Below are 26,908 nucleotides of genomic sequence, written 5' to 3' on the forward strand. Positions count from 1 at the left end.
GCAACAAAATAGAGAGCCTAGAAATAGACTTCTTATAAACATAGTCAACTGATCCTTGACAAATGAGCAAAACAATACAATAAAGAAATGATACTCTTTTCAATAAATAATATGTCAGACAGCTGGACATCCCCATGACAAGAAAAAAAAAAAAAAGACCTTATACCCTTCCCAAAAATTAACTCAAAATGGATCACAGACCTAAATGTAAGACACAAATTATCAAACTCTTAGAACATAAGAGGAAACCTAGATGATCCTAGGTTTTGGCAATGCCTTTTTAGATACAACATCAAAGGAATGATCCATTCAAGAAAGAATTAATAAGTTGGACATCATTAAAATCTGAAATTTCTGCTCTGCAAAAGACCCTGTTGAGAAAATAAAAAGGCAAGCCATAGACTGGGAGAAAGTATTTTCAAATGACACATCTGATAAAAGACTGTTATCCAAAATGTACAAAGGACCCTTAAAACTCAAAAGTATGAAAAACAACCTGCTTAAAAAGTGGGTCGAAGACCTTTACAGACACCTCACCAAAGAAGATATACAGATGGTAAATAAGTATATGAAAAGATGCTCCACATTATATGTTATCAGAGAAATACCAATAAAAAGAGCATTGAGCTATCACTACATATCTATTAGAATACCCCAAATCCAAAACACGGAATATTATTCACTGCTAAAAAGAAACCACCTATCAAACCATAAAAAGACATGGAACAAACTTAACTGCATATATTAAATGAAAGAAATCAGGGCAACTGGGTGGCTTAGTCGGTTGTGTCCAACTCTTGATTTCTGCTCAGATCATGATACAGAGGTTGTAAAATTGAGCCCCCCATGGGGCGCCATACTTAGCATGGAGTCTGCTTGAGATTCTGTCTCTCTTCCCCTGCCCCTCCCCAAATTTGTGCTAAATAAATAAATAAATAAAGCAGGGAGGGGGAAGAAATCAAGAAAAAGTTATGTACTGTATAGTTTTAACTATATGACATTCTGGAAAAGAAAAAGTATGGAGGAAGTAAGAAAATCAATGATTGTCAGGGGTTAGCTGGTAGCTAGGGATAAACAGGCAGAGCACATAGGATTTTTAGGTGTGATAAAGTGATAAAGTCATGTATCACTTTGTATGAGTCTATGATGGATATATGTCATTACATTTGTCCAAACCCATAAAATATACAACAAACAACACCAAGTCTGAATCCTAGTGTAAACAGTGGGCTTTGAGCAGTAATACTGTATCAATGTAGGTTTATTATAACAAATGTACTACTCTGGTGAGGGAAATCAGTAACGGAAGAGGCTGTGCATGTGTGGGGACAAGTGGTATAGAAGAAAGATCTGTATCTTCCACACAATTTTACTGTGAATCTAAAATTGCTCTAGAAAGTAAATTATATTTTTAAAAATACCCAAGATTTACCTTCAAAAGAGCCAGGTTTGCTATGAGGCTAAAGTCACCATTGAGAAAAATATGCTAAAATTATATGTTTGAAAACTTAAAGATGTAAGGTGTATGACTAGATTCATAAAGTTTAATTCCATTTTAAAAAGTGAAATTTACATGACCCCTGGGTGGCTCTGTCCGTTAAGCAGCTGCCTTCAGCTCAGGTCATAATCCTAGGGTCCTGGGATAGAGGCACGTATCGGGCTCCCCGCTCAGTGGGGAGCCTGCTTCTCTCTCTCCCTCTGCCTGCTGCTCTGCCTGCTTGTGCTCTCTCTGTCTCTCTAATAAATAAATAAAATCTTTAAAAAAAAAAAACTTACTTGAAAAAATACTTTAAAAAAAGTGAAATTTACATTTTTTACTTTGTTACAGGTAGTGTATATATTTCTATGGCAATGTTCTTGCTATGTAATGACATATTGAAATAATTTTAATAATGATATATTAACAAGATTGGGTATTTACTGTTTATTTGCTAAAAGTCAAATATTTTACACATTATTTACTGTTTATTTGTTAAAAGTCAGAATATTTTACACATTATTTCACTTAAATTTCATTAACAATTTTTAAGGTAATATACTGTTGTTTTCCCCAATGTACAATGCCCTTTGCTGTGATGAATGGTATTTTACTTTATAATAACCCCACTTAAAGTTCACTTTCATTTATTACTTTTACTTTTGTTTTACAGATACAGAAAATTCTGGAGGCTTTGTGCAAATTCTCTTGATAAAACCTTTCATATTAAAGGTGATTCAATATTTCTTCCTAAAAAAAAGAAAAAAGAAATCTCCTAATAAGTTTCTTTCAAGAAACCTTTAACTTCCAACCTCACTCAGAATAAAAACCAAAGTGCTTTTTATAACCTCTAATTCTACATGGTCTAGTGCTTCTTTAACTTTCAGATCTTTGAAAATCAGGTTACTATTCAAATATGCCAGATAAACTTCTATCTTTGGGCTTTTACATTTGCTGTTTCCTCTTCCAGGAATAATTTTTGCTCAGGTATCAGCACGACTAGCTCTTTCACATCCTTATGGTCTTTTTGTTTGTTAAAGATTTTATTTAATTATTTGAAAGAGAGAGCATGCACAAGTTGGGGGAGGCGGGGGAGAAGCACACTCAAGCCTGAAGTTGGGCTCAAGCCCAGGACCCTGAGATCTTGACCTGAGCAAAAGTCAGAGGTTGAACCAAATGAGCCCCCCCCCACCCCCCCCCCCCGCCAGGTATTCCTCCCTTAAGGTCTTTACTTGAAAACTGTCTTCTCAGTGACTTCTTCCCTAGTTATCCTATTTAGACCCAACTTACCCAAATACCTTACTCCATTGTCTGGATTATTTTTATTTTTTACCCTTAACATTTAGCATTGACTAAACTAATACATCTACTTATTTATCTTGTTTATTCTTTACCTTGTTCTCTAGATTCTTTGGAGTACCTAGCACAAATTAGAAGCTTAAATATTTTTGACTAAATTATCTCAATAGCAGTCAATATTCTGTTTAGGAATAAAGTGAAACAAGGAACAAGAAAGTGATATTTGTTTTTACCACTATTTAATATTATTCTAGAAATTCTACATATGCAACAAAACAAAACAATGACATATAAAAATTAGAAAAGAGATAAAATCTGTTTTGTAGGTGGTTCTGACCATCTTTGTGTAAAACCTGCAGCTTTTATAAAACCTATCAGAATAGAATTTAAAAGCATTAAAATTAGTTAGGGATTTCAAGAAGCTGATTAATTATATAGATAGATAAATATGTACATAAATACATATGGAATTTATATCTTGCTTGTAGATGAATAAAATAAAAGGTTAGAAAGCCAATATATATTTTTCATACCAGCATGCAAGATATATAGTATTTTGAGATAAAATTGAAAAGAAATTGTAGACTTCCTATGAAGAAAATATAGTGAAAACCAAAAGAAAGTATTAATAAACTAAGACAATTCAATAGTATCTTAATATACTATTACATGCAAACTATTTTAGTGTCAATTTTTGCCAAAATATGTTCCAGATCAGTTACACTGTGAAAAATTTTTAAACTAAATCAGAAATAACTTGAGAAGATATTAAGTTGATTATTTTTCCAATATTAAAATGAAGGTAGCTATTCTCAACATGAAAATAAAGAAACTACCAAGGCAATTTTTGATACATTTAAACTATATTTTTAAACTTTTATTTAAAAGTGATGTTCAGCAAAATAAAGACAAACAGAAAACTAGGGAAAAACATTCATAATCAATGGGAAAGCCAAGGGTTACTTATTTCTACTAGGGAAATCATACTAGGAATACAGTAAGAACAATACGTTTATCTCTACACCAAAGAAAATGACATTCACATCAAGGAGTAAAGATGTGCTATGCACATCATGCCACAGTAGTAAATGGCAATATAAATAAATTCAGATCAAACTGGCAACTAAGTTTTAAATGCTCTGTGAAAAGATGTCTCAAAGGGAAGAATATGGTGCGAGTTGGATGGTGGACTACCACTTATGAGATTTCATATGTGGTTTGATAGCCATGAACTCACTGATAAAATCAGGATTGTAGAAAGATATAGCTCATTTAGAAATCTACACACACAAGAACAGCATAACCTCTACCTCCTGTGAGGTTCACTTGCCTGCAGAGGTTTCTCTGTGAATCAGACACAAAAATCTCTGGCTTGGAAATGTACATTTTCCCCTTTGTGTGTGTCCCATTTCTCCTTTTGAATGCCTAATTCCAAAGTGAGCTATGGGTACTAAAACCTTAAAAATTCCAGGTGGAATTTTTAAGCAATGAGACAAGGTAATTTATTGAGCTATTAATTTGTGTTCTGTTCTTACTCTGTTTTTCCATCCCCACATTCCCATAAGGTATCCAGATCTTTTTGCCCCTTTATCTCAGAAGAGGCTTGTGGTTGCAGGGCTCAAAGGCATTAACTGACTACAGATCTCCTTAGCTTTTGTGTTTTGAAAACTAGATTTCAAGGATAAGAAAATAATCATCAGATAAAGAGGAAAAGCTTATTTTTGACAGGGATAGGGACAAGCAAAAATAAGAGGGAAATGCTGAAGAGTCCTTACAACTGAGGGTGATGGAAGTTATTGGATCCTGAGAAGAGTGGGAATCCATTTCCTGTCCCTGCTAGCATCCCGTCCTGCAGCAGGGTTTCAGCTGTGGGCTGCCTTTGGGGAGGCTGCTCTCTGTGTAACATTATGGACTCAGAAAAGATCCCACACCCCGATTTTTGGGATAAAGACACCAGGGATGGTTAGCCCACAAGCTTCTGTGAGGAATGTATCAGCGGCTATACTGACAGACTCAAGTCCAGAGGGCTGGCTTCAGCTTGTCAGGTTTCTGCACAAAACCAAAAAGGCAGGGGGGGCACCCACAATAATCAAATGATTGAAATTTTATTTACTTTCCAAGTCTGATCTAATCATACACATATGTGTGTTTACGACATTTCTTGTCCTTCTGAATTTATGGATAAAGATTCATAACTGATAAAACGTAAATTAAATATCAATATGGTTGCATACAAGTAGAAGTAAGTGTATTATTAACACATATAAAAAGTTCCAAACTAGGGCACCTGAGTGACTCAATAGGTTGAGCGTCCAACCCTTGATTTCCGCTCAGGTAATGACCTCAGGGTGGTAAGATGGAGTCCAAACTCAGCAGGGAATCTGCTTATGATTTTCTCTCCCCCTCTCTCCCTGTCCCTCTGCCCCCTTGTGCTCTCTCTCTCAAATAAATAAATAAATCTTTAAAAAGAAAGAAAAAAAAAAAGAAAAAAAAATCCAAACTTGTACCTCCATGATTCCCAAGTTGTTGCAAGACTGAATGAGATCGTACATTGTGTTTCCAGATCAAATGTGGTTCAAGAATAATAAAATATGATTGCATTCTTTTTTCACTTTAAAGAAAATGATAGGCTTCGTTTCAAAGTCACAAGTTAAATTGCTATGCTGTGATTTTTTTAAAGGAACAGTGTCGAAGCTAAATCATTCACTGCTTGCTTATTTTATGAACTATCTAGTAAAAGAAGTCATAAACTACAATTTAGCATCTCTTTATTATCTACTGAGCAAGTTAAGCCCATTCTTTAGAAAAGATTGTGTGATAGCATTGTATAGTAAGTATCAAATCATTATTATTTCCTTTGCTATTCATTCAAGGGATGCTAATCATAATTAATGTGCATGTAATGTGTAATTTCATAGGAGTAAGGCCATATATTAGCATTAATTATAAGACATCCAACTCCTTCATCTATTAAAAGAGTTAGCAATTTTCGTTAAGCCTCAGCTTTCAAAGTACCACTTGGCCAATTTCATGTTTTCAAGGTGAATCTGGGGTACACTGGATCTTTCAATCAGTAAGAGATAAAAGGAAATGTAAATTGTTTTTCCTAATCTCTGCAGTAACCCTGCATCATATTTGAGACATGTTGCATAGCTTTCTTGGTCTGGCACAATCTATAACTGACAGAGGAAGAGAATTTTTTAACTTGGAAAATGCCCACCTAATCAATGGAAAGAAGTAAAGACACTTGGTCTTCATGGCCTTATTCTCTACAGAAAGCATCTCTGCAGGAGAATGTGTCATTTGAAATCCTGATTTTAGAGTTATTTTCCAAAGTTGCCTATCTTGGTGCCTAATAGTTTACTGCTCTAGTGTAGATTGACAACTTCATAGTTCTTCATACTACTGAAAATTACTGTCTCCTTAGTGAGAGATTTAAGACCAGGTTCAAATACATAAGCTAACTTTACCTCAAGTAGCCCTATCACCTTTTATTTTTGGAGCAAGCCATATCACAGTTCATAGTGATTTGATGCCTAAGTCAGATTATTTTCTACAGTTGACAGTGCAAGAACGATGCTTCAGATGGCTTCTCATGTCCAAAGGCATGATCCACTGTGTCAGGAAAGCGGGAGCACTGTTCTAGCATATTACGATGTCTGTGATATGTCTTACTGACAACATTACAGTCTTTTGATTTACATGGACTGGACTTAAAATAAATGAGTGGAATATTCCCCAAGGCATATAATCAATTGCATCTGTTGCAATCCTGGTATTTCCTTTGCCCTGTTTATACCATTACTGCCTCTACCGAAGCAGTATTATCGTTAAGTGTTTCCATGAATGTATCCTGGCACCAGCTCACAGCACCATGCTAAGTTACAAACCTTCCAGTCTCCGAGGACCACAGTATTAGCATTGCTCCAATACTGTATTGATTGTGATAAATGTTATGAGAGAAAAGAATATACATCTCTTATTGCATTTCTTTGTACCTTTGCATTTGATGAAATAACAGCAAACTCTGGTAAAGACAAAAACATCTGTTAACAATGGTGAGGTAATCTTGCTGTACTGCAAAATAATGTAAAAATAAATTACTGGGTGTTTCTGAACAACATTCTCTGAAGTCTATAAAAATTGGAAGCATTTGACTTTGTTGTAGTAAGATTAGGAAATATCAAACAGGAAAATGTGCTTTGCATTTAAAACAACATATGGTAGAATCAGATGATATTTGTGCAACAAGATGTATTTCTAGAAAATGACTCAATCTATGTATGTGTAGTTTAGTCAGCTTACCTTACTGATAAGCTCTACTAATTTAAATCCCCTACATCTAGTTTTGGTATCTGAATGAAAAAGTTTAAGCTGAAAACACAAGGGGTTAATGTTAGTAGGAAAGAGAAAAAAAAGATAAAGAAAAGCTATCACGCTGTCAAGCTAAGCCATAGAAAAGAAGCCTTAAACTTTTAAGTTTCCCTGGATGTGTGCTTGAATTTAAAAATAATATTATATACCTTATATGTTTTAGTACATACAATGGTTATTAAATAAAGACACAGTTTCACATAGAAATATTTTTCCTAATTAAATAAGTCATTATTCAAACCTATAAAAGATTTTCCTTGTGAAAATGAAAAAAAAAAAACAAAAACTAGTGATGAAATGGTTCCATTCTGTTCAATCTAAATATCCTTTTTATTGAACTTTCTATAGAAACAACATTTTGCTTTTCATGTTGGAAAATGTTTTAAAGTTTTATTGCTCTACAGATTTTAGAATATATTCAGTAGCTCAAATTTAATATGCTATTGCAAATGGTTATTAAGAAGTTAACAAAGTTTTAATCTTTTTAAAAAGAAAACCTTTAATCCTAAAGTAATGTTAAAGTTTTGCCTTTGCTTGAATATAAAAGCAATGAAAAACTTCTTTAAATTTCCGCTTACAATTAAGATTTAAAATTCTCTCAATTAATTTATCTATCATTAACATCTTGTGTTAAAAACACTTAAAACTGAACCTAATCACTAAAGTACTCAAATATTTAGTGTTTAAAATATTATATAATGCAAGTGAATGTTATTTAAAACAGAAACCATATTTTTATTTTCTCATTTACCTCATTTTATCTCATTTATGTTGTCATTCCTTAATCACTAATGCAACCAAATACAAGTAAAATGTAAGTACAAAAATATAGTATTTATTAGTGTCAACTAATATTCATTAAAATAAAAATAAACTCAAATATATATGTGTGTATAATGCATTGGTGATAATTCATAGTAAGGGAAAATCTCTGATTTATTTGTGTCATCAGTTGCACCACTGTCAAAAGACTTCGCCATTATGATGTGGCTAAAACTATCCTATAAAGTTTTTCATTAGCCAGCTTAACATCTTACCCAAAGGCACAACAGGTTCATGTAGGACAGAAACAGGGGCAAAGAACCTAATAATAAGAGTTGCTCTGGCAGTATTATTAACTGACCAGCAAGCTTTTAGTCAAAGCTGCACAAAACCATCCAGCAAATTTTCATGTCCCTCAGAGTAAATGCTGAAAACCTTACAATGACCTACAATATTCTACATAATTTGACCCCATTAGTTCTCTATCTTGTACCCTTATACCTTGATCATACTTTCCCTACTCCAGTCCCACTGTAGTCCTGTAAGTTCTAAGAACTTGCCAAGAATGTCCCAACCTCAGGACTTTGCACCTGTTCTTTCCTTGGCCTGGAACATTCTTGCCACGGACCACTGTAACTTGAACCCTCACTTTCTTCAGGTCTTTATTGAAGAGATTTTCTTAGTGAGACCATCACTATGACTAGCACTTCATCTAACTACCTCTGTGTATGCCCTACCCTCCTTTTCTGTTTATTTCTAACAGACTGTGTACTTTCTAATGATCTGGATAATTTTCTAGTTTTTAATCTATTAATCTAGTATCTCATTTCTCTGCCAGAATGTAAAGAATGGAGATTTGGGATAGGGGAAAATCTTTTTTACTCTCTTAAATCCCGAGCACATTTGGCACAAAGAAAGAAGACTATAGGATATATATATACATATATACGTTTGAGAATCAAAAAGCATTTCATTTGCTTGTTAAAAAAGACAACAGTGTTGCTTCTTATAAAGCAAACCTGTTCTGAAGATGCAATCTATTGATCATCTCTATATTATCACTTCCAAGATGGCCAAACATTGAGACCAAGTTACTTTTATTTTAAATGATGTAAATATTGTTCAACTAAGTATGGAATGTGAAATCCTCAACACATGCTCTACCCTTTGTTCTGTCACTGACAGAAACAGGGTTACACCTGAAGATCCTTCTAGATGTGCTGTTAAACAGTTTTTCAAAATATTGGTATCTTAAAACAACTATGTCTAGCCAGGGAATGTGTAATATACAAAGAATTTACAGTCCAAACAATAACCTATATTCAGGAGTATTTCCATTCAAGGTTATTGGGCTATTCAAATGTAAGAATCATTGAAATAAATTGAAGGTCAAAAGCCCAGAGTATGTTATGGTTTACCCTGCTAATTTAAAAGGAAAGGTGAAGTCCATTATATGTTAAGAATTGACTCCAAGGATAGAGAAAAGTATGTTCTGTAAATATAATCTTCAAACTTAAAATGACCTAGGAGATCATCTGCCCCAATTCCTTCCTTTGATAAAAATCCAGCACATAAGAAACAATAAAGAAACATTTGAAGAATGAAATGAAAGAAACTGAAGGTTTCTTTTATGGTTTGCCTTAATTCATATTAAGTGATTGAAGCAAGAATAGAACAAAACATTCTGATTTTCATTCACAGCAAACTAGCTCAGTAAGTTGAGATGTAGAAAATTGAAAAGATAATTACAAGAATTAATCAAGTCTGAAGTATAATCTGTTTTTTTTTTAAAAAGGATAATTTTGATGAAAAAATAGATGAGAATAGTGTTTCCAAAGTTACCTGATCATAATGGCATAACTTTAAAAATAACTAAAATAAAGACAGATTCCCAAGAGTCTCATTATAGATTAAACAAATCAGGACTTGGAGGGAAGGAACTAGAAATCTACATTTAGGTGTAGGATAAACCAATTTGGAAATAATGGATAATGCCCAGATAGTTCCATTTCCACACAACCAATCAATCATGATATTTAAAAGACGGCTTTTGGTATCAGATCTATTATGGAAAGTGAAGAAACAAAAACTGCAAGGTTTATTACAGGATGAATTGTTACTGGCCAGTCCTGAGACAAATACCTTCTCTTTAGCACTTGTTTTATACTCAAGTCACAGAGGATACATTGTTGTTTCTCCCTACCTGCCTCTCCCTTTTTTTGAGTTTCTTCAGTCAAAAAAAGTCCTCAGAATGTATAAATAGAAACAAAGTTTAATCTAAAAAAAAATAAAAAAAAAAAAACCTGAACTATCTGTAGTTAAGCTTGAAAGTACTAGGAATTTGCATTAATTTGCCAAAATTCAAATATGTTTATTTTCTCAAATGTAGGTTATTTTTCTTCAACAGATATTCATTCACAGAGCTATGCTAACTTTAGATCCAAGTTTTTAGTTTATGAAGTTTGTCTACCTTATTTAAAAGAAAAAAAGACAAAGAGCTATTACAAACGAACCGTTTCTAAACATACTTTCTGTTTTTGTTTTTCAGAGAGGGCAGGAGGGAGGAAGAGAGAGAATCTTTTTTTATTTAAGTTCAGTTAGCCAACATATAGTTTATTACTTTCAGATGTAGAACTCAGAAATTCATCAATTACATATAATGCCCAGTGTTCATCATATCACGTGCCCTCCTTAATACCCATCATCCAGTTACCCAACCCCCCTACGTCCCTCTCCTCAGCAACCCTCAGTTTGTTTTCTGTAGTTAAGAGTCTCTTATGGTCTGTCTCCCTCTCTGATTTCTTCCCATTCAGTTTTCCTTCCAATTCCTAATGATCTTCCACACTGTTTCTTATATTCCACATATGAGTGAAACCATTATGATAATTGTCTTTCTCTGTTTGACTTATTTTTTTCAGCATAATACCCTCCTGTTCTATCCACATAGATGTAAATGGCAAGATTTCATTCTTTTTGATGGCTGAGTAATGTTCCATTGCATACATATACTCCATCTTCTTTATCCATTCATCTGTCAATGGGCATCAGGGGAGAAAGAGACAATATTAAGCAGGATCCATGCCCAGTGTAGAGCTCATGGAGACTTGGTCTCACAACCCTGAGATCATGACCTGAGCCAAAATCAAGAGTCAGACACTCAAACAACTGAAACCTCAGGCACCCTGCTTCTAAAGAGTTTTTGTTAAAGTTCTGTCTTATAAACCATTTCTTGTAATAATTGCTCAATATGGTTGTCTTTGAAACAATATTTTCAAAAGCACTATTGATTTGTCAAATTGTCATACTTGATCTTAATTTCATCTCTAGCTATTGACAAAAACTCCAGAAAAAAAAGAATAAAAACTTTTGATAAAATTATACATTGAATATTCATAATCATCTCCAATAGCATCATCAATATTCAACACATCAGGTGAAAAGTTAAACTGAATTTTCCCTGATGTCAAGATAATCATAATAAAGAATATAATGCATTTAGGGCAAAAAAAAAAAAAAAAGAGAGAGAGAGATAAAGTAGTAAATTCTCAAAGAAGAGGGGATTTTTGGAAAGTTTTTAAAAGCATGGCAGGATAGGAATTTAAGGCAAGTGTTCACAAAACTTAGGAAGTACTTTAAAACCAGCAGTCCTTTGGGGCACCTAGGTGGCTCAGTCAGTTAAGTGTCTGACTCTTGATTTCGGCTCAGATTGTGAACCCAGGGTCATGATATCAAGACCCGTGTAGAGTTCTGCACTGGGTGTGGAGCCTGCTTAGGATTCAGTCTCTAAATAAATAAATAAATAATAAATAAATAAATAAAAAACAGTAGTCCTTTTTATTTTTTTTCTTTTTATAATTTTTTATTGTTTATAAACATATATTTTTATCCCCAGGGGTACAGGTCTGTGAATCACCAGGTTTACACACTTCACAGCACTCACCAAAGCACGTACCCTCCCCAATGTCCATAATCCCACCCCCTTCTCCCAAACCCCCTCCCCCCCAGCAACCCTCAGTTTGTTTTGTGAGATTAAGAGTCACTTATGGTTTGTCTCCCTCCCAATCCCATCTTGTTTCATTGATTCTTCTCCTACCCACTTAAGCCCCCATGTTGCATCATCACTTCCTCATATCAGGGAGATCATATGATATTTGTCTTTCTCTGCTTGACTTATTTCAATAAGCATGATACGCTCTAGTTCCATCCATGTTGTCGCAAATGGCAAGATTTCATTTCTTTTGATGGCTGCATAGTATTCCATTGTGTATATATACCACATCTTCTTGATCCATTCATCTGTTGATGGACATCTACGTTCTTTCCATAGTTTGGCTATTGTGGACATTGCTGCTATAAACATTCGGGTGCACGTGCCCCTTTGGATCACTACATTTGTATCTTTAGGATAAATACCCAATAGTGCAATTGCTGGGTCATAGGGCAGTTCTATTTTCAACATTTTGAGGAACCTCCATGCTGTTTTCCAGAGTGGCTGCACCAGCTTGCATTCCCACCAACAGTGTAGGAGGGTTCCCCTTTCTCCGCATCCTCGCCAGCATCTGTCATTTCCTGACTTGTTTATTTTAGCCATTCTAACTGGTGTGAGGTGATATCTCATTGTGGTTTTGATTTGTATTTCCCTGATGCCGAGTGATATGGAGCACTTTTTCATGTGTCTGTTGGCCATCTGGATGTCTTCTTTGCAGAAATGTCTGTTCATGTCCTCTGCCCATAGCATTCTTGTCATAATGTAGACAATGCAAAGAATAAGAGTTTGGAAGCAGGTTACTATCAAAACTATTTGTCCTTCAAAGTTTGTGAATACTTGACTTTAATGTAAAAAATGTAAGCATGCCTATTAAACATTAAAAGGGCACTTATTTTACACACAAATACATTTAAGAATAAGAATAGTTCTGTGTTAAAATCTCTAGTTTTAAATTAAACAGACAAAAAGGGGGTTATAGGGAGAAATAGGGCATTTTTATAGCCAGGGGATTATTTACCACGTCCCCTAAATAGGCATGGTAAAGAGACTTAGATTCTAGTTTTTTCACCAACTAGCTGCATGGCCTGGAATTTTATTTACTTTCTCTAGACCTTACATTCCTTATCTTTAATGGGAGTCTATTACTATAGCAATATCTATATTCCTTAACACGTTAAAGACTCTCTCATTCTCTCTGATTGATCAGAGAAGTATTTGTACCAGTAGTTTCACTGAGCAGTTCAAAAAAGAAATGCGTATTCTAGTAAGCGGGCAAAGAAAATTAAAGAATTTATAGGAGGAAACTAAGAATCACTCCAGAGTCTTATTTCCTAAGCCAAGTGATGGTGAATACGTTATGTTGATTTAATTCTGACAAAAATATACTCTTCAGTATCTATGGGGAAGAAAATTTTAGCTTATTAAAAAGAATTTGGAGAGCTTTAGGACTTCAAACAGTTCCTACAAATCACTTTACTGATTTTAAGTATTTGATTCCAGCATATGGATTCAATTGTAGAAGAGTATAAACAGGTCAAATATTAAGCTAATAAAGCCTTGAGAAAAAATAATTTGGGTTTTTTACTTGCATTCAGTTGTCCATAACTGAATTATCTCCAAATGTGGAAAGTTTTCCTGTCCCTTGCATAAATCACAAAACTTTCAAAATATCAAATTTTTCTACCCTTCTTCAATTATTATTAAACTATTTAACTGAAAAATGCCTTCTTACAGATGAAAATCAAGAGGTATCATAATTTCATGACTGCTTTAAATAAGTTAATAGTGTAATTTTAGATGGTCATGAAGAAGTTTTAAAATACAAGTGAGGTTCAGTGGGGTGGAGTCCGGAGCTGACAACCAAGAAAAGAATTCTTGAGACATCTTTGGTGCAAAATGGTGGTGTTAATTAAAGTGCAGGGACAGGACCAGTGAGCAGGAAAAGTCACTGCACTGGGGAGGGGTAGGTGATTGATTATATACTATGGGGGTTGGGAGAGGTAAGAAAAAAGGGAAGTTTCAATAGAACTTTCATATGCTAAGAGGGACCTATACACCTGCCATTGTCAGGTTAAGATTGTTTTTCCCCTCTAGCAAGGTATTAACATTAAAGTCACACATATCCCACCCAGGAGTGCGGGAGGGGTTGCAGGGTGTCAAATTTGCCTTCTGTTCCCTCATCATTCCCCCCTGAACAATTTTGACCCTTAAATCTTTAAGGTGGTTGAAGGTGGAAGGTCTCATCTTCTGTAATGTCTTCCTGCTGAACAGGGGCATAGAGATATCCCTACCTCTGGGTCAGTATTGGTCAGCTGGGAAATGTTTAGTTGAGTTGCAAAAGGCAGAGGCAGCTGAGTCCAGGGAAGAGGCAGCTGAATCCAGGGGAGACTGCTCAGGTGATCTTCCTGTTGGGCTGGCAGGAAGGGCTACCAAAGATGGCAAAAGTTCCCGCCACAAGACCTGAGCTCGGACAGGAGAACAAAGGACCAAAGATGGCGAAAGTTCCCGCCACAAGACCTGAGCTCGGACAGGAGAACAAAGGCCCAAGCAGGAATCTGAGACCCCCGCCCCGGGTTCCTGTGGACCAATGGGATCCCGATGAGCAGGCGGGATATCCAAATAAGGGAAACTTGCCAAAAGACCCCTGAGCTTTCCCCAAGACCCCTTAAAAGCCCCCTCCTCCCTGCCTTGGGCGCGACTTCCCACACTCTGCTTTCCAGAGTTGCGGAACCTTGACCGAGGGTGCCCACCTCCTCCCGGTGCAACTTTCTCGGCTCCCCTTCACCTGGGCCCTGAAACTTCATGGGAGAGAACCTTTAATAAACCTTGCCTTACACCCACTTTGCCTGGTGTTGTGTTTATCTCGCCGGAAAAACCTTACACTTCCCAAGTGGAAAGAATCATCTGTTGGCTTGTTATGGCAGCAAAGGAGTCAACAGCAGGTGGGGTGACACAGGAGAAAACAGCAAACATGAATTGTGTGACAAAAAGAAAATGAAGCTCAAATCAGAGTTTTTTGGTAGTTGACAAATAAAACCCTTTTCTAGTCCAGGAATTCAATCAATCATTAAAGGAGAGAGAGGGACTATTTGCATATGTCAGAACCCCAGAAATATTTTGTGATAATCTAGAACATAGTATTTTGTTTTTGTGATAGCACAACTTCCACCTTGTGTAGCAGTTAAAACACCAACAACTAATGCGATTCTATTTTGTAAAGCTGCTTCACACATTCGTATTACCATCACATTTAATAGAGAAATGCTACGTCAAGGGTCATTTTGGGCTGACCATGTACTTATTAAGAGCTTCCATGTACCAAACAACATTCTCCAGTCTTAAAGAGGGAACAAAGATGGAGGCTAGGTGATAACACAAAACTCGCAGGTTTTAAGTATTTTTTTAGGCATATCTATAAATGCATAGCCTGGTATTTAATAAGTCAGCCACCTGTTATCTATCGGTGGCCGTTGATCTCCATGACACTCTGGACCTGCTGTGAAGTCATTACATTCAGGGACTGTCCCATAGTGAGTTTTGAGGCTCCTTTTAGCAGGAGGGCTGTTTAATGCTTAGCTAAAGCCTTTGTTTGCAATTTTACCTCAATAGGAGTGGCTTCAAGGATAAATATGGCTAAAAAACAATACCATCAAAAAGACCTCTTTGAGATAAAGCATTAACATCCTAATTACAAAGGATCACTGGCAAATGAGAGAAAATTTGTCTTAGGACATAAGATCATTCCCAAATGCATCATCCAACCCAACCGTAAAGAAAGTGGGGTCATCCATTATCTCTATAAGTCTGTAGCTACCCTGTGGAGTGGGGTATGCTCTGGCTTTTAGGAATGATTTCATCATCCCAACAACACAGAATTGGTCAAGGTGATACTTAAGCTATACAATTGTTGGGTAATTAATCTCATTTTCCAGTTGTTAAAATAATTGGAATGAGGTTCTGTTATTATTCCAATAGAATAACAAGAAAGAAGATCATCTAAACAAGCTACTGTGTAACTTCTCTGAAGTTTACCTCAAGTTGTCTAGCTTAGGTAAACAACAAACATTTAAAGACAATCAGATCTAGAATTTAACATCCATGAAGGTGTGTTACTGAAACACAATTTTTCTGTAAAATAACACTCATTTCCAGAGATAGCCAAGTCAAGATGAATTTATTCAAAAAACAAGACCAGTTTTAACAAATCTGGCCTAATTATTTACAAAAGCTCAGCAAGAATAGTGAATGATTGTATAGACCTTTTAGAATCTGCTTTGCTGGAACGTCTTATAAGGAATCTCTAGGTTGAACCTTTAGTAGCCTCTCCAGAGCAGAAGCCAAACCAAGTGCTTGCCATTAGACATGCCTGTAGTACCTATAGGTTTGGGCAGATTCCTCTTATTGAAGTCTCCAAAGTATCCTGAGGTTCCTACACCTGCCAGGAAGTAATGTTCTTTACTCACCTGGTGAGGCTGCTGGGAACTCTGTAGGCAAGGTGTCAGGCCAACAGTCCCAAGGGGCTTTATGGCTCCAGGTTTCATTAACCTTAGCTCCTTAAAGCTGTCTGGTCATATCTGAGTCTATGCATGTCTCTCAAATATGACATTCCAGTCAAAGCCTTGGTAAAATACCCATGTTTCCAATGGTGTCCTGTTACAAGGAGAACTGATTCCCACTGAACTTATGCAAAAACTAGGGTTGCCATGGGAGAAGGAATACTTACTGAGCCCTTCTGAGTTTCAGAGGGTTGACAAAGAAAAGTGAACACTTTTATTTACAAATGAGTATTTTTACATTTCTGTGAGTCACAGATATCTTAAGAAAAAGTTTCCTTAGTCTGGAAGAGCAAACATTAAAGAACCAGCAATGTTTCAAACAAGAGTCACAACACTATAATCTTTTAGTTCTTTCAGTCCCATGTTACTAATTCTGGTTTAGCTTCAATGCAGCTTTAGTTAGTCCTGGAAATTCTTATCCATTTTAGTTTTAGGATTTTCAATATATTGAATACTTATATTTGTCCTGAAAGTCCTTTATATGAACCTTGTGGAAGATGAAACTCATCTTACAAGAACATTAGAATTATAAATGACAAAACAAGACAAAACAAACAAACAAACAAACAAATGCAGAAATGGACATTGTTAATGATCTGATACGAGAGTTCACCATGATACTATCTACAAGGAAACTCCATTATTCTGTGATACATGGACACATGACATTTCAACAGCCAGAAGCAGAACATAACATACCAAACAAGAAAGCCTAATTAGTCTAGACTTTTTCATGATTTAAATCTTGGGGAAGTTTGTTAAAACTTAGGAAGTTTTAAAGCACATGCCTAAATAGGATTAGGGATGTTAAAGATCTGATAAAACAAAACAGAGAAACTGGTTTTTCTCTGCAGGTGAAGAGAAAACTATTTACAATTTCTTAACAGATCAGTTAATCTAAGAAAATGTTTCTTTTTGGACAGAGAGAAAGTAGACTTTCAATCTTCTACCAGTGACTTTAAAATCCATTTATTTCAATCTTAGTCCATCCTGACCACACCTAAAATTCCTTTCCAAAGTTTTTCCATCATAAACCTTCTACAACTTTCCTTTGCATTCAGATTTTGTCTCAAGCCATCTTTCAAAAAAAAAAAAAAAAATCTTACTTAGGACAAAACTTCCTTCTTTTACCTATAAAAATGAATTCCCATTCCTTGTATCCCTCTTACATTATCTCCTACTTTTCTGCATACACACTTGCTTCCCTTATTTTTATCAGTCTTAATTACATTTAGAATTTTGTATTCTTTAGAAACATTAATCTCCAGTGAAGACTAAGGAATAACCAATTGTGAACTATTACACCAGAATTCTTTAGATGGCAAATTTATAAACCAAGCACGAAACATGTTTATCAACAGATTTAAATACCCTTAGTTCTTTCCAATAAGTCAAAAGGACAAACCTATATTCACTTAACAGTGACTTAGCACTATATTCCATTTGGAAAAGACTTACATGTCCAACAAATTTAATTCTATTTATTATCCAAGCAAAACTTTAAAGTTTCAGGTTACCAAAGACTTCGAAAGCTATTTTAGCAATTCCCCATAAAAACTATAAGATAGACAATTAACCATCAGTTTGGTCATCTTTTGCTAACAAATTGCAGAGATGTGTTTATTTGACCTTTGGCAAACCTTGATAGAGTAAGAGTTAGCTTAACAGACCTATTTATTATCTTAACTAAACCAAAAAACTTAACTCGGTTTATGTTCCACCCCACTGTCAATTTTCATCTGAGACACAGGTGGGGAAATCTGGAGTGGTAAGTGTTAGGTTCAGGGGGTGCTCTTCTTGCTCCTTGGCAGTGAAGGGAGGAACCATGGTGCAGGAGGCACTGAGGATAGTCTAGAGGCCAGTTATGCAGGCTGCACCCAAGGTGGTACAGAAACAGGAGGAGAAGGAGACAAAAAGAGACAAAGTGCTGCCAGGAGGCAAAGAAAGGGTTCCCAGTTTTAGAGCTCATCAGCTCCAGTGGAGGAGCAGATGCCATGCTTTCCCGCCAACAAGGGGGGAGAGGTTAAGCAGTCCACGTGGGGCCAAAGACGGGAAATTTCCCCCAAACAAAGGATGTTTCGGCAGCTGCTTAGGAATATTCCTTAAAGTCCCCATCCAAATGGAGACTAGCCACAGTTGGCTCCAGTTATAGCCATTAACCCATGAGGTGAATGAAGGAGAAGCCCCACATCTATTAAGAGAAACAGAGAGAGATAAAGTCAGAGTCCCCTTTGCTAGGGATGGTCTGCATATCCTCCAGCAACCTGAGTTTACTAGAAAAAAACTTATTTAGATAATTATCATCCAGTATGTCAAGAGGGAGTTTACTAGCTGACCCATTTTGGGCAAACACATTCTGCAAGAGGCCCTTGGGTCTGGGTCCCGGTGTAGAGCAATGAGTCCTAGGTATGAGCAGTGAAGGTATCCTAGGTCCATTCATCCTATTTCCTGCAGAAGAGATCTGACTGACAGATCCCACTGAGGCCATGCAGTGTTACAGAAGCTCAGTCCTTTCCTAAGTTTTGCAATGCAATTTGCTTCCAGTGGGTTAAAAGACACTCCAAGGTAAGAGTCCTTGGGAACTGAAGAAGTCTACTGAGGCCATGCTCCCAGAAAAATAAAGAAAATCCATTACCGAATCCCCCTGCTTGACTTCTGGCTGGTGCCCCACGCAGGATATGTCAGAGGTTCCTGTGTCAAAAGCAACCAGAGGTATCCCTCAAACAAGACATAGCTATTGATCACAATCCTGTCTTCCCATAAAGGCATTCCTGCTGTACTAGGTCCTGGAGGGGCACCCCTCCTTTTCCTCATCGCTGTGAAGGCCAAGAAAAACTAGGGCCATCCCACCTCAAGTTTAGCTTTAGCATAAGTACAGCCATCTCAGACCCCTGTGTCCAAGGGCTGAACTTTCCCCTACTTTACTTTGGTTTCAGGAAGACCCACCCTACTTTAGTTCTAAGGACCCCCACCCTACTTTAGGAAGTCCCACCCTACTTTAGTTCCAGAGATCCAGGGGGGTTAACCCTGCCTTAACTAAACTCAGGGTCCAAGCCCCTACCTCACTGCGTTGAGTATACTTGGGCCCAAGCTTAAGCATGTCAAATAAACCCTCGTGTGATTGTATCAGTGCTTGGCTCCTTGGTGGTGTCTCAGATGTGCAAACTCGGGCACAACAATCCCATCCTTGGCTACAGATGGGTGCCTGCACTGAAATACCATGCCGTGCCATCGTATGTCCTGAAGGTTGCATACTGCCCTGCCATTTTAACCCATGGAAAATACTAGAAAAGTTTTACCAAATTTTGTAGATTTAAATAGGAGGGGACACAGACAAGAAACAATAAAGATTGAAATCCATCATGTTCTAAAAGCAACATTCCAACACACGTGCTCCTTATACCCAGCTTTTCCTAGGAAATGGTTCCTAGGTTTTAATTCAATCGGGTACTGGTTTCAGCTGGCTCTCAGTGGAGGTCCCATGGCCTGAAGAGGCTAGACCAGTGATGAGGAGGGGAACACATTAGATCAGTCAGGAGAAAACCTCACAAAGGAGTCTTAAGATTGGCAGCGGTCCCGGTGACTTAAGTGGCTGTCCCATGCCCAAGACAGACAACTTTGTGCAAGAACAGGAGCTGAAAGAGGGCATCGAGTTTCTGGGTCTTATTACCATTCTGGCCAGGGTACTAACTTCCAGACAAAAGGCAGGCTTTCTTTTCCCAGTAAAGTAGCCATGGGCTAGAGGATACAGCCTGAGTAATCGACGTGAAAGTGTTCCAGTAAAACCAAATCCCTTGAAGAGCCCCCCTGAAATGAGAGTAAAAGGAGAGAAGTACTCACCAATTCTGAACCGAAGCTCAGAGTCCAGATGTAAATACTCAAAGCCCCATGTTTGGGCGCCAAATGATGAAGTTTTAGAATACAAGTGAGGTTTGGTGGGATGAGGTCCGGAGCTGATGACCAAGAAAGCATTTTGAGATGTTTTTGGTGCAAAATGGTGGCTTATTAAAGCACAGGGGCAGGACCTGTGGGCAGAAAGAGCTGCATCACTGGGGTTGTGAGGGGTGGTTGATTATATTCTATGGGGGCTTGGGGAGGTAAGGAAAAAGGGAGGTTTCAATAGAATTTTCATATGCTAAAGAGCACCTACAAGATAACCACTGACTTGCCATTGTCAGGTTAAGATTGTTTTTCCCCTCTAGCAAGGTATTAATATTAACATAGTTGCAAGATTCCTGAAAGATGTCAGTCCCACCAAGAAGTAGGGGAAAGTTGCTGGGAGTCAGCTTCTGCTTTGTCCTCAGCTTGCCGTATGTTCCCTCATCCATCACATACTTGAGAATCAGTGTATCCATACATTCTTCAATTTATAGATGAAAGATATAGCACATTGAGGTAAAGCGACTTGTCCAAAATCAAACAAATATTTAGTGTCCAGACAAGGGTAATTGTGTGTCTGCTTATACTTAGAGCTCTGCTCTTTTGACTGCTTTGTTATTTTCTAGATTTATAAACTGATGAAGGAAAAAAGTTCCCTTTTAAAAATATAGCAAATACTGTGTACTGGATCCTCTTTGCAGAAATTCACAAGGCACATCAGCAAAAGAAAAAAATTCATTTATTTGATTTTGTTCAATGCAACGTCCTCATTCTTCCTCTGTCACACATTGTCACTGTATAGTCTACATATCTTGCTATTTAATACATTATTATATTGACTATGCAATTCTTTAAGTATCTGCTTCAACCTAGAGCTAAATTTTGTCCTAACATTTGTAAACCAAAATAGCTAAATTATTTTACTATTATTCATCAATAGAATCTTGGGTAAAATACATGGAAATTGCTTCAAAATATGCCAGTCCAAAAAGCGAGGAACGTAAATTTGGATCTGGCCAAATTTATCCGTACATTTATACTCCATTAATGTTTCTGGACTGAATGTATTAGAGCAATTGATCATATTTCTGATAGTTGCTCAGTTGGCTTCATAAAACTTGAATTCATGACCTGGGCCATAAGGTTCTGAAACTTCTTTGATAAATTGTAAAGAAAACTTAAAGACTTTGGAAGATAGGATTGCTGACATGGATTTACTGTGTAAGAACTAGTCATTCATCCCCTACATGACTTTTAACACTTTGATAGCTACGTGGTAAAGGAAGCACCAAAATTCTTCAACACTGCAGAATTTGTTGTCCTCTCTAAAATAGATTTTCATGAGGCAAGATACCATCATTGAAAATGAACCTCCTGATTTTGATGGGCATGATGGAATTTCCAATATGACAACAGCAGCTGCTAACTCAACAAGGCAAGGCAGTTACCATGGTGGTGCTATACCATAAAGTATGACTCTGGTTTTTTGATGGTTGACTGCTGATAATTTTTAAGCCTATCTTTTTTCCTTCTGCTCTACCCCACATCTGGGTAAGCTGATTAAAAACATCTGTGTGCCAGGAGAAGTTCAAAGCACACAAACCCTGACCAACTTGGACCTAACTGTACCTATCATGCCTCACTGGGAGTCCCTTGTCTGAGTAATAAAATTTCTCTCAAATTCATGTGGTTTATTGTGTCATCAGACTCAACATTCTACTTATTAATTGAAAGAGGAATCCATCTTTGTCTTATGGAGCAATTACAATATAAATACTATCTACACTGATCTTTGGTGATGGTTAACTCAACATGTCATCAGTGTCAAACAGACCCTGAGCTGACCCCAACAATGGTGCTCATATCTTTGTGTAATCCTTCCCTTTGAGTGTTGATAAGGCCTGTGACTTGTTCCCAACCAACAGAATATAGCAAAGGTAATGGAAGTCACTTCAGTGATTATGTATTTTAAGGACAAAATTACAGGCAGTCACTCTCATTGTGTAAACACACAGACACACACACACACACACTACATCTTGTTAGAAAAGAGGCTAGAGACTCTCCATATTGTCTTTGATGAAGTAAGTGGTCAGGTTGGAGAAGTCCATGAGTCAAGAAATTGTAGAGGTTCTCTAGCAACAAGGTCACCTCAAGCTGAGAGAAAAAAATCCAGGGCCCTCAATCACACAGTTACAAGGGAATAAATTCTTCCAACAATCTGAATGAGTTCAAAAGTGAACTCTTCCCTAGTTGACCCATTAGATGAGGGCATATTCTGGCGATAACTTCATCTCGGCCTTGTGAGTCCTGGAGCAGCACATCCAAATAAACCATCTCTAGGTTCCTAGTCCTTGAAAACTGTAAGATAATAGATGTGTGTTGTTTTCAGTGGCTAAACTTGTGGCAATCTCATGCAATAATGGAAAACTAGAACAGAATTCCTAAGGCTGAAATATATGGGTAACATTTTTTAAAAGAGGGGAAGGATCTTATATGAGTTGAACAAACAAACAAATAGACAAAAAGTCTAGGTTTAGAAAAATAAGTCCTCATTTGATTTCACATAATAAAAAATCAAAGCCCTTTATCCAAATCTTGTCTCTGTTCTATTGCCTATTTCCCTTGAATGAGAGTGATTCTAGCTACACCAAAGGAAAAATTTGGTCACTCTACCACAAATAATTCAGCACTCATCAGTTAGACCAGCATCTTATGTGGGTCAGGTGATTAATGCAGTTTTGAAATGAATTAACCTTCATTATAGGTTTTTAACAGATTCTGAAAAACTACCCCACATATTTTCCCCAGTATCTGAGTATGTGGTTAGCGTGGACTTGCTCAGCAATTGGAAAGTTTAGCGTATTGACTCTGAATCATAGAGTGAGAGCTATTGTGATCAGAAAATCAGAGGAGTCATATGGAAGTCTACAGTAGTGCTCCTTCCTACCAAAACATATCTATTTTTAAAGTATGGAATCCTCAGTGGAAGCAAATATAGATACCATTAATGATCTCAAAGATGCAGATGGCTTCTAGCATATCCCTATTTAACTCACTTGTTTGTCCTCTCAGAGGATGGATCTTTGAGAATCAGAATCAATTTAACCAAGCTTAATTAAACATTCAGTGACTTGAATTTCAGCTGCTGCTATTCTAGATATAGTCTCTTTACTCAAAACAGTCTCTGGAAACTGGTATGTAGCCATATACCAAAAAAAAAAAAAAAAAAAAAAAAGGCAAAATAAACAAGCAAATAAAAGAAATTTAAGAAACTCCCCCCATCTCAATAAATGTAGAATATAAGAATCAATTTACTTTTACCTGACAAGGACTGCAGGTCAATTCCACTCTCCTCCCTCAGGACAACATCTATTCTCTTCAATTTCATCATATTTCAGTTCTCAGATACCATTGTCATCTTACTGACCAGCTACATTGATAACATCATGCCCATTGAATCTAACGATCAAAGATTACCCTAGAAATCATGGCAAAGCTGACATAGTATAGACTTAGGGGAAAAAATAAAATTCACAGAGAATGTAGCAATTTGTCCTCATTGGAATACAGATATTCTAGCTATGGATTTTCCTAGTCAGCCAGCCATGCTTTTTTTTTTTTTTAAGATTTTTATTATTTATTTATTTGACAGACAGAGATCAGAAGTAGGCAGAGAAGCAGGCACAGAGAGAGGGGAGGAAGCAGACTCCCTGCTGAGCAGAGAGCCCGATGTGGGGGTCGATCCCAGGACCCTGGGATCATGACCTGAGCCAAAGGCAGAGGCTTTAACCCACTGAGCCACCCAGGCACCCCAGCGAGCCATGCTTTTGCCACTATCAGCAACTGAGGACTTTACAAACTTCTTTCTATTTTTCTTTCTTTTTTTTTAATTTATTTGAGAGAGAGAGAGAGCATGAGAGGGGAGGTCAGAGAGAGAAGCAGACTTCCCGTGGAGCTAGGAGCCTGACTCAAGACTCAATTCAGGAACTCCGGGATCATGACCTGAGCTGAAGGCAGTTGCTTAATCAACTGAGACACCCAGGTGCCCACAAATTTTTTATTTATCTTTATGGTATCCTATAGAATATTGCATCTGGCTATTGGACTTACTTAACAACACAAATATGCCAATAGTCTCATGCCTTGAAGACTCATGGTGTTAACACGTCCCTCAACACCCCAAAGCAGCTGGTCTTCAAGATCTTGTCAATGCATCAGTTATAGCAACCAGAAGATAACACCTTGTGTGGCTGGATGCTTTCCTAAATGCTGCAATTTGCTCTGAATGAAGTTATTGACATAGCAAGGATACATGGAACTTGGAATTAAGAGGTAGAAATAGCAATACTACTTTTCACTATTTACCCAATAAGGCCAACAATCAATTTTGTTTCTTATCCCTAGGACTCTATGTTGGTTAATTTTTAGGTTTAAAAATCCCCCTATATCCTGGGGAGAGAGCAATTATTCCACTGAACTGGAATTTCAGACTGCCACAGGTCATTTGTAGATCCATATGGCAACAAACCAACAACCAAAAAAAGGAGATGACTGTAGTACCTTGTGGCTTTGATTCTGAACATCATAAAGAAAAGAACTTACTGCCACAAAATGAGGAGTGAAAGGAGAGTAGTTTATATCCGATGTCTCCTAAATTTCCCAAGACCAGTATTAAATGTTAATAGGAGACTACCACAATCCAGTGCGGATTTAAAATTGTTGAAATCCCCCCTTTCCGTCTCTATTTACAAACAAGGATCTACAAGTAAATTTGTTTCTGCCAATTAGAAGTACTCACGACACATTTAGAAGGTAGAAGTGAGGTAAAACCCACATCTTACAATGGGTCTTCCTGGAAGGTAAGGTTGAGACATGTGTAGTAAGAATTGGTTTGTGATAGTGCAGCAACAGCTTCCTGACCCCTGTATTGAAGGCATTGCAATGTGTTCTTGAAATTAATACCCCCAGTGTTAGCCCACATGAAACCAGCTCCTTTAGTACTTGCAACAGTTTTATAAACACAGTACTACTTAAGCACACTATTTTATAGACACATTATTACAGTCCTTTCTGCTTAAAACATTTAGATTGTTCTAAATTTAGGAAAAGAATAAGTTGTTCTTAATCTGATAAACAATGTCTACAAAAAGAAAAATAACCACAAGAAGCATGTTTAATGGTAAAATACTGCCAATTTTCCCTTGAAATTGGGAACTAGTAAAGATGCCAACTACTACCAATTCTGTTTGACACTATACTAAAATTCCTAACCAATGTGATAGGACAATAAAAAGAAAAGGCATAGGATCAAAAAGGAGTAAATAAAAATGTCACTATTCACAGAGAACATGATTTAAAAGAATATACAGAAATCTGTATTTCAAAAGTCTACAGAATCAATAAGTTTAACACGGTCTTTGTATACAAGATCAATATACAATCAATTTTATTTCTACATACCAATAAAAAACATATAGAAAATGAAATTTTAAACAATAGCTTTTACCATAGCATCAAAAGTCACCAAATACCTAAAAATATCTAATAAAATATGTTCAAAACATTAAAAGAAATTAAAGAAGATATAAATAGGGGTGCCTGGGTGGCTCAGTGGCTTAAGCCTCTGCCTTCAGCTCAGGTCATGGTCTCAGGGTCCTGGGATCGACCCCCACATTGGGCTCTCTGCTCAGCAGGGAGCCTGCTTCCCTTCCTCTCTCTCTGCCTGCCTCTCTGCCTACTTGTGATCTCTCTCTGTCTATCAAATAAATTTTTTTAAAAGAAGATATAAATAGAACAAGTGCTGTTTTTTTTAATTTCCTTACATCTAAAATTTCCTTAAGGATAGGGGCTAGGTCATACAAGTTTGTATTCTCTCAGGATTTGGCACAGTGCTCAGCATATACTAGGTGCTCAAGAATAGGGGAAACACATTTAAACATGCAAAATTTTGTATTATCTTAACCATTATTTATCAATCCCTATGGGATGTGATACTTATATTGAAATATGACATGTCCTATATAGTCATAATTTCTCTATCCTAAAGAATGACATCATGGGGAAAAGCATTGAGCTGGTTAAGAAGAAAATAAAAATGTTTTAAGATCCACGAAGGCAATCCACAGCACCTGGTTCTGAAACAAGCTTGAGTTAGGGGTGAAAGGCAGCATATTCTCCAAATTTTGCATTTAAATTTCTCATTGCTCTACAGGAAATAAATTGCATTTAAAAACATCTGCTTTAGCAGATTCTCTGTAAATTATATATCGGTTTCCTAATTATTTTAGACTGCTACCTTTGATTAAATACAGTAGGTTCAGGAAATAATATGACTCCTTAAATTGTTTTTTACCTTAATTTCACCATCAAAGACTGAACTGAATTGAAGGACAACTTAAGTGCTGAGTTATTTTGGTAAGATATTTGTACTAAAAAAAAAAATGCAGATATCCTATTGCACTCACACCTATTAAGACAGCTTCATGAGAAAAGTATCAGTTTCCTAAAAGTTTTCAGTATTGAATTGCTTAGAAATTAGAGCAGTGGTCTTCTTGGACAGAGGGGCTTCTC

The 26,908-nt window shown here is 36.7% G+C and overlaps 1 protein-coding gene across 4 annotated transcripts in view; it reads right to left on the reverse strand.

Moving 5' to 3' along the window:
- Window positions 1-26,908, reverse strand: part of LOC309868706 (uncharacterized protein) — a 207,670-nt gene that overhangs the window by 31,344 nt on the left and 149,418 nt on the right. For 3 of the 4 annotated variants that reach the window (XR_014313802.1, XR_014313803.1, XR_014313804.1), the window contains one exon: window positions 20,297-20,481. The gene's annotated coding sequence lies outside the window, so the exon portion shown is untranslated. Of the gene's footprint in view, window positions 1-6,774; window positions 6,854-20,296; window positions 20,482-26,908 lie in introns of those variants that run through there. The other variant, XR_014313805.1, reaches the window with a different exon arrangement.

Source organism: Mustela nivalis (assembly GCF_964662115.1).
Source record: "Mustela nivalis genome assembly, chromosome: 7".
Taxonomy (NCBI): Eukaryota; Metazoa; Chordata; class Mammalia; order Carnivora; family Mustelidae; genus Mustela; species Mustela nivalis.